Here is a 10,539-nt window from a genome sequence, read left to right as displayed (position 1 = left end):
TATATATATATATATATATATATATATATATATATATATATATATATATATATCTTCTTTTATTATTTACGAATTGGCTTAAATATTCACTTAATAGTTTCTATAATTTCATTAATGTATAATCTTCCTCCTTTTAAAAATTCAATTTTGTATTCATCTTTTAATTTATTTGAAATTAAATAGTTTTATTCTGTTATAACACATATTATTGGATCATAAATAATATCAATGTATCAACATAATAACATAAAACTATTATTAAATGACAATCTAATGAAATGATTAATTTAGAAGTATTGGACTATGGAATGTGTAATTAACTTTTATAAAAATCAAAATTATATATTAATAAAACTACTCGAGCTTTCAAATTAATCTTATTTTGTTATTAAATTTTAAATTTAATTTATTTTATAATTTTTTAAATGTGTAAAAGTGTGCCAGAAAGTAATAGATAAAACCATATAATTCTGCATAACAGAATGGTAGCATATAGCAGAGGAATATTTTCTGTTTTAGTGGACCTTCTAGAATAATAATGAGCTGTCAATAGTATAAAATATGTTTTTAGGTCACACCCACTCCTTTTGTATATATATATATGATGTAATCTTTTTTGTACATATACAGAGAAAACTTTATGCAAAATACTTCTCTTCTATTTACTGTCATGGTTTCTGTTATGGTATCAAGAGTCCTCTAAAGGTTCAAGCTTTTTCTAGCTTACCTCTTTCATGGCCGATCCCGGCTCCTCTGGAAGTGAGGATGACAATATTCTACCTCATCCTCTCTTTGTTGATCCTAACAAAAATCCTTCCAGCCCCTTCTACATACACCCAAGTGAGAGCCCTTCATCTGTTGTGGTTTCCCCACCTCTTTCGGCCAACAACTTCCAGTCATGGTCTCGTTCTTTTCGAATGGCCCTCATCTCTTAAAACAAGATGGGCTTTCTCAATGGCAACATCCCCATCCCAACAACCACCGATCCCTTATAGCCCTCTTGGGAAAGATGTAACACTCTGTTAATGTCATGGATTCTCAATTCCCTTTCTCCTTCAATCGCTCAAAGTGTCGTGTTTTTCGAACGAGCCATTGATGTCTGGACTGACCTTCGCGAGCATTTTTCTCAAGGAGATTTGCTTCGTGTTGCTAAGTTGCAAGAAGAAATCTATTATCTCAAACAAGGTGCGCTCTCCGTCACTGACTTCTACACTCATTTGAAATCCCTCTGGGAAGAGTTGAACAACTACCGGACTTTGACCCATTGTTCTTGCTCTGCTCGCACCTACCATTCACAGGATTTCATCATTCATTTTCTGAAAGGGCTCAACGATCGATTTGCCATGGTTCGCTCACAAATCTTACTACTTGACCCTCTCCCCTCTGCTAATCGTGTTTTCTCCATGATCATCCAACATGAGCGCCAACAACATCACCCATCTTCTTCCATGGAAACCAGTCCCTTCATCAATGTTGTCTCTGGCAAAGGTCGAGGCCATCCACAGCAAGAAAACCGACTTGCAAATGTGAATTTTGTGGCCGCCTCGGACACACTATTGACTCTTGTTTCCAGAAAAACAACACAAATCCGACAAAGTGCACCCAATGCGATCGCGTTGGACACAACAGTGATGTGTGTTATACCAAGTTTGGTTATCCCCCTAGACATCCCAAATATCTAGGAAAACCACGCCCTTTCAACAACAATAACACCTTTGGTAGCGGTGGCACATCCGCCGGAGGCAACGTGAATAATGTTACTGTCTCTTCCTCTTCAGATGTTGCGCCGACCCTAACTCATGAAGGAGAAAGGAAAGATACTTCAACTCTGGGCCAAGGTCTTCACATTATTACGGCCCAATTCCAACAACTAATGATTCTTCTAAACAAAGCTTCTGGATCTGGTGGGGCAAACTCAGAAGTCTCTTCAAGGGCCAATCTCTCTTACTCAAATCCAAACCAATCTTACAACTCTGGCCTTGCCATATAGGCGCCTTGTTGGCAAATTAGTTTATTTGACGACTACTCGCCCTGATATTGTTTTTGCAACACAACAGTTGAGTCAATTCATGTCAAAGCCCACCAAAGCTCATCATGCTGCAGCCATGCATGTTCTTCGTTACCTTAAAGGTTGTCCAGGTACAGGTGTATTCTTCCCTAGAATTTGTTTAACTCACGTTTATGGTTTTAGCGACGCTGATTGGGCCACATGTGTGGATTCACGACGTTCCATCAAGGGTTATTGTTTTCTTATTGGAAACTCTCATGTCTCATGGAAAACCAAGAAACAAACCACTGTGTCCCGATCATCCTCTGAGGCTGAATATAGAGCCCTCGCCTCAGCTACTTGCGAGTTACAATGGATCATTTATTTGCTCAGAGATCTCCATATTTCCCTTTCTTAGACTTCTCTACTTTACTATGACAATAACAGTGCCCTCCACATTGCTGCCAATCCTGTATTCCATGAAAGAACGAAACATTTGGATATAGATTGTCACATTGTGCGTGAGAAATCCCAAGAAGGCTTGATGAAACTACTTCCTGTTCCTTATGCTCATCAGCTCGCGGATATTTTCACAAAAGCCTTACTTCCACATTCCTTCAAGTTAAACTTATCTAAGCTGTAGTTACAAAACATTTTTGCACCTACAGCTTGTGGGGGGCTAATAGACAAAACCATATAATTCTGCATAACAGAATGGTAGCATATAACAAAAGAATATTTTCTATTTTAGTGGACCTTCTAGAATAACAATGAGCTGTCAATAGTACAGAATATGCTTTTAAGTCACACCCATTTCTTTTGCATAGAATATATATATATATATATATATATATATATATATATATATATATATATATATATATATATATATATATATATATATATATATATATATATATATATATATATATAATGTAATTCTTTTGTGCATATACAGAGAAAACTTTATGCAGAATACTTCTCTTCTATTTGCTGTCATGGTTTCTATTAGAAAGAATTAAAATAGTTCCAGCACGTTAAAGCAACGTTTCTCTGAAAAATTTTAAACAAAATTGTTATTTTTTTTAAGTGTCTAATGACGATTAAATTATGAAATGATGGTGATGAATTTTTATATATTCCAAACACGTTAGCCTGTTCATTGAGTGTATTTTCAACATGTTAACGTTTTCTTATGTGTTTAATTTCTCACCAAATGAGGAACTTTTACATTATTATCACAAGACAAAGTGGAACAACTGAAAATTAATTTTAAATAAGAATATTTTGAACTTTCAATCAATAAAATCAAAATATAATCATAATTAATAATGCCATGACTTTATGATAATAATAATTGTAAAATTGATAAAAATAAATTATGCATTTATAATTAAATAATAAAACTTGAGGTGGATAATATTGGAGACATTCTAACTCTTATTGTTAGAAAAACAAATATTTAGATAAAAACAAATATTGTGGAAGATAGAGGTATTGTTCATTATTTATTTTTTATTGTTCAAAATGTCTAAGAGTAAATAATTCTCTTATTTATGGGAGTTAATGTACTTTCAATCTTTGTGATTTCTACTCTTCAATATGTTTCTTTTTTATTATTCTTGTGTTTTATTCTCAATCTTAACTATATGAATTGATTGATTATATATACATGTGGGTATCTGATTATTGGACACGATATCAAAACATGTACTAGAGTATAATAACTAATTGATTCAGCATCTTGAAGAGTTCATCATTAGTCATTCATAACACCCGACTTTAATGCTTAATGCAAACTTTTAATAAGAAAATGTCTAAGACAATAGGGTTTTTATTAATAAGTTTAGACTTGTCTCTAAGACATTAAAACTTTTTAAATTATGGTGTGAATGCTAGAGTAAGAATTGAAAGTATATTGTTTAGTGTTTTTCATATTAATTTGATACTTGAAATTTAATCCTAGTGAAGTCTTTAACATAAAGTAATGTCATAAGTTTTATTGTTTTCTTATATTTAGGTTTATTTCATACACATCAACAATTTTCATTATCTGAACTTATTCACTTTATAACTTATACAATTTGGTATACTTGCCAATTTTGTAACATCAAGCTTCTTGGGCTTGGTTTGAGAAGTTCTCATCAATTATTGCATCTCTTAGGTTGTGTTCTAATAAGTGTGAGTATTTTGTTTTTTGAAACTACTTTTCATGGTTGTATTATTCTTTCTTTGTATTGGAGATATGATAATCACTAGAAGATGAAATTGTAGAGTAAAAATTTTAGTTGGCAAAAAATTGAAGGATTAAGGTCTTCTTCGTTTTTTCATAAGCATTGAAGTTGCATACTCTTTAAGAGGTCATCTTCTCTTTGAATATATAAGTATTGTCATTATGCTAGCATATACCTTTTTTTGGTACTCACATATATGATAGCCTATTAAGCTGAATGTGAAATATACTTCTTCTAATGATTCCATCTATTTAATCCACCATGTATCATACTCTTTTTGAAAATCTAGTATATCTCATCATTACTTATTTTGATATTGTTTGTGTTGTAGAAGTTATGAGTTAGTTTGTTATTTCTCCCACTACAATGCATGGAGAAGATATTCTTGGTATTCTTGATTATCTTCATGGTACTCAGTTGTAAAGCCTTCGTCATCTTCATTGTAGTTGTGTACATATTTTAATGTTGGTTGGTGACCTTATTAATCTTAAGGCTATGAAATGGTTTCTTTCAAAGGCCAAATTAAGTTTATATATGTGAACACACACTCTTGATATTTCATAATAAAAAAAACTTATACCAACATGGACCAATAGGGTCTTCAAGAATCTTACTCTAAATAATGTTTTAGGTAGATGAGTAGCAGTCAATAAAAAACGAATTAAAAGTATTAAGATGTAAAAAATTTGATAGAAAACTCACATTTATGCAATTTCTCAATTGAAGTAATTTCATGGGTACACAGAAACCTACATTAAATCACAACATGGAAATGAAAACAAGGGTTTTGGGAATGAAGAAAAAAAGTACCTATAAAGGATATTGGAAGAAACCCAAATAAAGAGCAGTACATTTCCGTACAAATTAAATCATCATAGTGTCTTATTATAGCAAAATGAAGTCAAGGAACTTGCGATTCAAACAATAGCCACGAAATGATTGATAGGTGTGATAATTAACTAATTTTTACACTTATTAGAACCTCTTATTTGTCTTTATATAATGTGTTTCGTGTTGAATTCCATGAAAAGATGCACGATTTGTATATAGTCTTCATGAATAGATTTAAGTATCTATTTTTGGTTCATTTTGTAAGAAATTGGAAGATTGGAGAATAATAGATAGTTGCTGCCAGAAGTTGCTAGTGTAGCCACAAGCACCACTAGCCCAACTAGACATGAATTATCTAGTTTAGCCAAAAAGTCTTGTGGCTCAACAAGCAGAGCACCTCTAGCCTAGAGAAAGGATTTTGTGACCCAACGATAATGCATTTTTTTGGAGAGGATTTTAAAGTGGCGAGAGTGGAATAAAAAGTTAGTTTTAGATGTGTAAATGATTTGATTATATAAATTCCTCTTTCATTATATGTTAATTTCTTGCTTTCGTTCTTAATGCTTGCTTGAAATGAGGATGTGGATAGCTCGATTTGTGATTTGCTAGGTTTTGGAAAGAATCTAGTGAGCCATAGACTTGAAACAAGAAATCTAGTGGGCGCTAGTGTAAAGAATGTCTCCTTAAGCTCTAACTTCCCATCGGAAACACCCTTAACTCTCGTTGGAGCAATTGAAAAGAATGACTTCCTAAGCTCACACCATTAAGGTGATCATTGTAAAAAAGAAAATACACATAGATAAACAGAGACAAAAACAAGAGTAAGCTAGAGTACGAATAAAACAACATATCATAATTTAGATTGACAGTTATTAACATTCAATATCAAATAAACCATACAACCGAAGGATTGCTATACTCAATTATCTAGATACTATGCTTGATATAAACTTACTGAAGGTGTGTACCCATGGTAGTATTTATACTTTACAGAGTTATAAATAAGGGTAACTCGACCTACTACCCATGAGGTAAATCTTCTACTCCTAAAACCCAGAAGGCTAGGGTAAAGACCTCCTGTTATTTTCTTTGTCACCCCATTCAACTCTACACGAGTTAAATGGTTGGTAGAATATCAGGATACCCGCTTAATGCGTCTCTCTATCAAGCATTCTCTTACAACTTACTAGAATATAGAATCCCTCCTTGAGATTTTTATCACAACACATTACTTTCATTCTCATAATACATCTATACCATTTTAAAAGCCTTAATTAGTTGTTAAAACATGTACACCATAACAATTTTACACAAAGCATTCACCAAAAATCACATTTAAAAAGAAAGGAAACTACTTGTTATCGCCAGTGCTCAACATCGAAAAACTACCCCTTAGTGCTAAAGCCACTGGAGTGTGGTGCTCAGCGCCAGAAAACTACCCTCAGCGCCAAAAAACTACCCTCAGAGCCGAGCCACTGGAATATGGCACTAAGCGCCAGAAACTACCCCTCAACGTCACATCAATTGACAACATACTCTAAATTGGATTTAAATGTTATTCAAACACATTTCAAAAGACCAATTGGGTATCATTAACACTATATTTGATTCTTAAACATGTTTATAACCTACATTTAGACACCAATTTCTCAACTGAACATGATTTCAATGCATTTAAACCAAGTTAAGTACCCAAAATCCAAATTAACAGATCTAGATATATAAAAACCATATTTTTGCAAAGTAACCTACCAAACAAGTCCCAAATGACATGAAAATAGTTCCCAAAGACACATAATGTACCTAACACCATGACTTAAGAATTTCACCAAGCGAAACCCCTTAAAATGACCCAAAAATCATACAAAACACCCCTGAATGGCTAGTAACCAGTTCTACATCAGATTCTGCTAACACATACTTCAAACTAGTCTTAATCAACACTTAGACCAACTCCAAAACATAGTTTTTCCAAAATAACCATTATATTAACTTTTCACTTGTCAAAACCCCCTTTCTAATCCAAAAACTACCTATTTCTTCATTTGAAAATAATTTAAGGATTTATAACAATATGAACACTCCTAATTCACCCATTTTAATATTTCAAATTAATCACACGCAACTTTCACATCATAGTCACCTTTCACCTCATCATTTCATCAATTTACACATCAACACACAACATTTATAAGCTACATACATACCATATTTCTCCGTTCAATTTAAATTCACGATTCAATCACATCACCGTCAAAAAATCATATATTATAACGTGTCCAAAAATCAAACATCAATTAAACTAGCTTTCCTTACTTTTTAAAACTCCAATTAACTCTAGAGAACTTGACTCTGCTCCTTCATCTCAAAGAGACCAAACAACACTTACAGACCACAAAAATATGATCAAGGCATACCATTAGAACCTCTTATCACTAGAGAACCTAAGGGGAAGCTCAAACCATACATGCGACAAAGAAAAACCCTACATGCAAAATGTGAAATCAGAGAAAAAAAATAGGAAACTAACTTGCTCTTTTTGAGAAACTGATTAGATAGACTTGAAGATCACACCGCGAGGCTCACACGGGCGGTCTCCGATCTTCAAACAGATGAACAAGGTGTAAGAACCCTTAGAGAGAAGGCAGAAGACTCTAAAAAAGTAGTTTCTAGAGAGATGGTGTTTTAAAATAATGAAACTCATTATCACAAATCATTTTATATTAAAGCATTTTAATATTAAAATAATAAATTCTTATTATTTTTAACTCACTACCACTTGTAAAATACCATTTTCTAGGTCTTCATAGGGAGACATTAAATTGACGTCTATTGCCTACGAACAGAAGTCAATTAATGTCTGTTGTCTTTGAACAAATGTCATAACGTCTGTTGCATTTGTAACAGATGTTAATTGACATATGTTGTTCTTACAACAAACGCCAGTTTATGGGCTTTTTTTAAAAAAAAAAATCACCAATATTTTCCACCACTGAAACCATGAAAAATAATATACAATACAAGAATACACATAAAAATTTCCAGAATATAAGAAGTAGTAACAATCAATGAAAAATGAAATAATCAATATACATAAAACACTAAAAATGAAACTAATCATGAGGACGAGGGAGTAGATAGGTGCCACTGTGAGGATGAAGAGAAGACAACCATCGTCGAAGAGGGAAAAAAGAAAACTCGACATTGCTCTAAATGATGTCTATGCACGTAACAAAATCGATTAAAATGAAAGGAAATCATACATAAAGCCATCAATCAATGGACAATTGTGTTAAGTGGAAGAAACATTACCTTTGGTGGACGCTGAAAGCTTCCTCGAAGACGTTTGACTCACAATGAAGAAAGCGTGCACAAAAATAGTGAAGCGAGTGTTCTTTCTCATGCTCTTAAAATATCTTCACGCTTAACTTTTTATGAATTTGAACACCAATAAACGTTTGTTCCTCTTACCAACAAACGTCTAATGAGTTTCTTATAATATATTCGTGCTCGAGTTTTTATGTGAACACCAATAGACGTATGTTCTTTGACTAATAGACATCAAAAAGGTAATTAACTTTTGTTCCTCTGACCAACAAATGTCTAATGGGTCTCTTAAAATATTTTCGTGCTCAAATTTTTATGAATTCGAACACTAATAGACATATGCTCTTTGACCAACAAATGTCAAAAAGGCAATTAACTTCTTTTTCTCTGACCAACAGACGTCTAATGTGTCTCTTAAAATATTTTCACGCTCATATTTTTATGAATTTGAACATCAATAGACCTCTGTTCTTTGACCAACAGACGTCAAAAAGACAATTAACTTCTTTGATCAAGAGACATCTAATGGATTCTTACAATATTTTTGCGCTCAAATTTTTATGAATTTAAACATATGTTCTTTGATAAACAGACATTAAAAAGACAATTAACATATGTTCCTCTAACCAACCAATGTCAATCACATTATTTTATTTACGATATTGTTACTAGTTATTTTTAATATTGAGTGTTTAGTTGTCGGACGTTAAACGTTAGACATTGTACACCCATTTTACACCAATGACAATATTATTGTATCAATTAAAAAAGAGATTACATTAGCATTTCCTAAATTCTAACCTTTCTATTGTTAGTGTTAGACTTTTTTCTTTGTATGACTACCCTACTTGGTCATAAAAGAGGACTATGTTGAAATATATGCCTATATTAATCATCCAAGGTGAAAATCTCATTGATTATCTAAATACCACGGCATGATTAATGACTTATATTAAATATTCATTTGCAAGTGGAATTTGTTGAATGATTGATACGAAGATTTTCATCCATTCACGTTCTTTATTTCTTTTGAAGATGAGCTCATTGCACATTTTTTTGTTATTGCCCTGATTGTGTTGTTTGACGTACACAACAAGAATAGGAAATAATGAGGGTATACAGAAGTTATTTTCTTTTGTTGTCTTTGTGTGCTCCAATTAATTAGGAAATAAATTAATGTTACATCATATACTTGGATTATGCCTTAATGCAACCCTTTAATGTTATTTTTGGGGGATTTTGATTTACAATATACTTATAAAACTAAGGTTTTATGAAGGATGATGATAAAATAGTGTGTCAACAATTTGGAAAATATTTTGTTACCAGTCTTACAATAAAGTGTACTTTAAGATGTTTAAATGAATATAATCCTTGTTCTATCTTAACTCTTTACCATTAATTATAGCTAGTTCATTCTTGTAAATAAAAGTAGTAAGATGGTAATGGATAGTTAATGTAATTCAATTATTTTATGTATCTATTTATTATTTTAAATAACTAAGATAATTACATACATTTAATTTTATATTTTTGTAATTTTTAATAAATGTGAGCAATAATCTTATATATATTAACACCAAAAAAATTATTAAATAAAAAATAATTTAAAGATAAAAAATAATTGATAATTATAGTAATTTAATTATACATTATTTTATAAATTAAAATTTTTTGATATTTAAAATAGTCTCAATTATTAATAAAAACATATAATATTATGTGAATCAAAATAAAATTGATCTCTAACTATCAAAATTTTACTTACTATATTATTAAATTTTAAATTAATCTCTATATTATATTATTAAATTTTAAATTCTCTAATTAATAATAAAGATCAATTATAATTAACTTATAATTATTATTCACATTACAACAACACTGTTTGAATCATGATTGAATGTTGATTCAAATTTTGGCACGAAAGATTGCATATATCTCTCCATAGATAATACATAGAAATATAGTGATAAAAAGAGTATTGATAACTAAATCTTATTAATAAATAGCTAAAATTAAAACATATATTGAACTATTTAAATATGTATATAATTTTGAAAGCTATAAAGTAAAATGATATGTTAAATTTTATTTATGGAACATAGAAGAAATGATGAGAATGAATAGTGGCTATGATACAAATTTGATGGTTGGCTG

This window comes from Vigna radiata, chromosome 8, assembly GCF_000741045.1.
Source record: "Vigna radiata var. radiata cultivar VC1973A chromosome 8, Vradiata_ver6, whole genome shotgun sequence".
Lineage (NCBI taxonomy): Eukaryota > Viridiplantae > Streptophyta > Magnoliopsida > Fabales > Fabaceae > Vigna > Vigna radiata.
Note: the sequence above shows the minus strand (reverse complement) of the source record.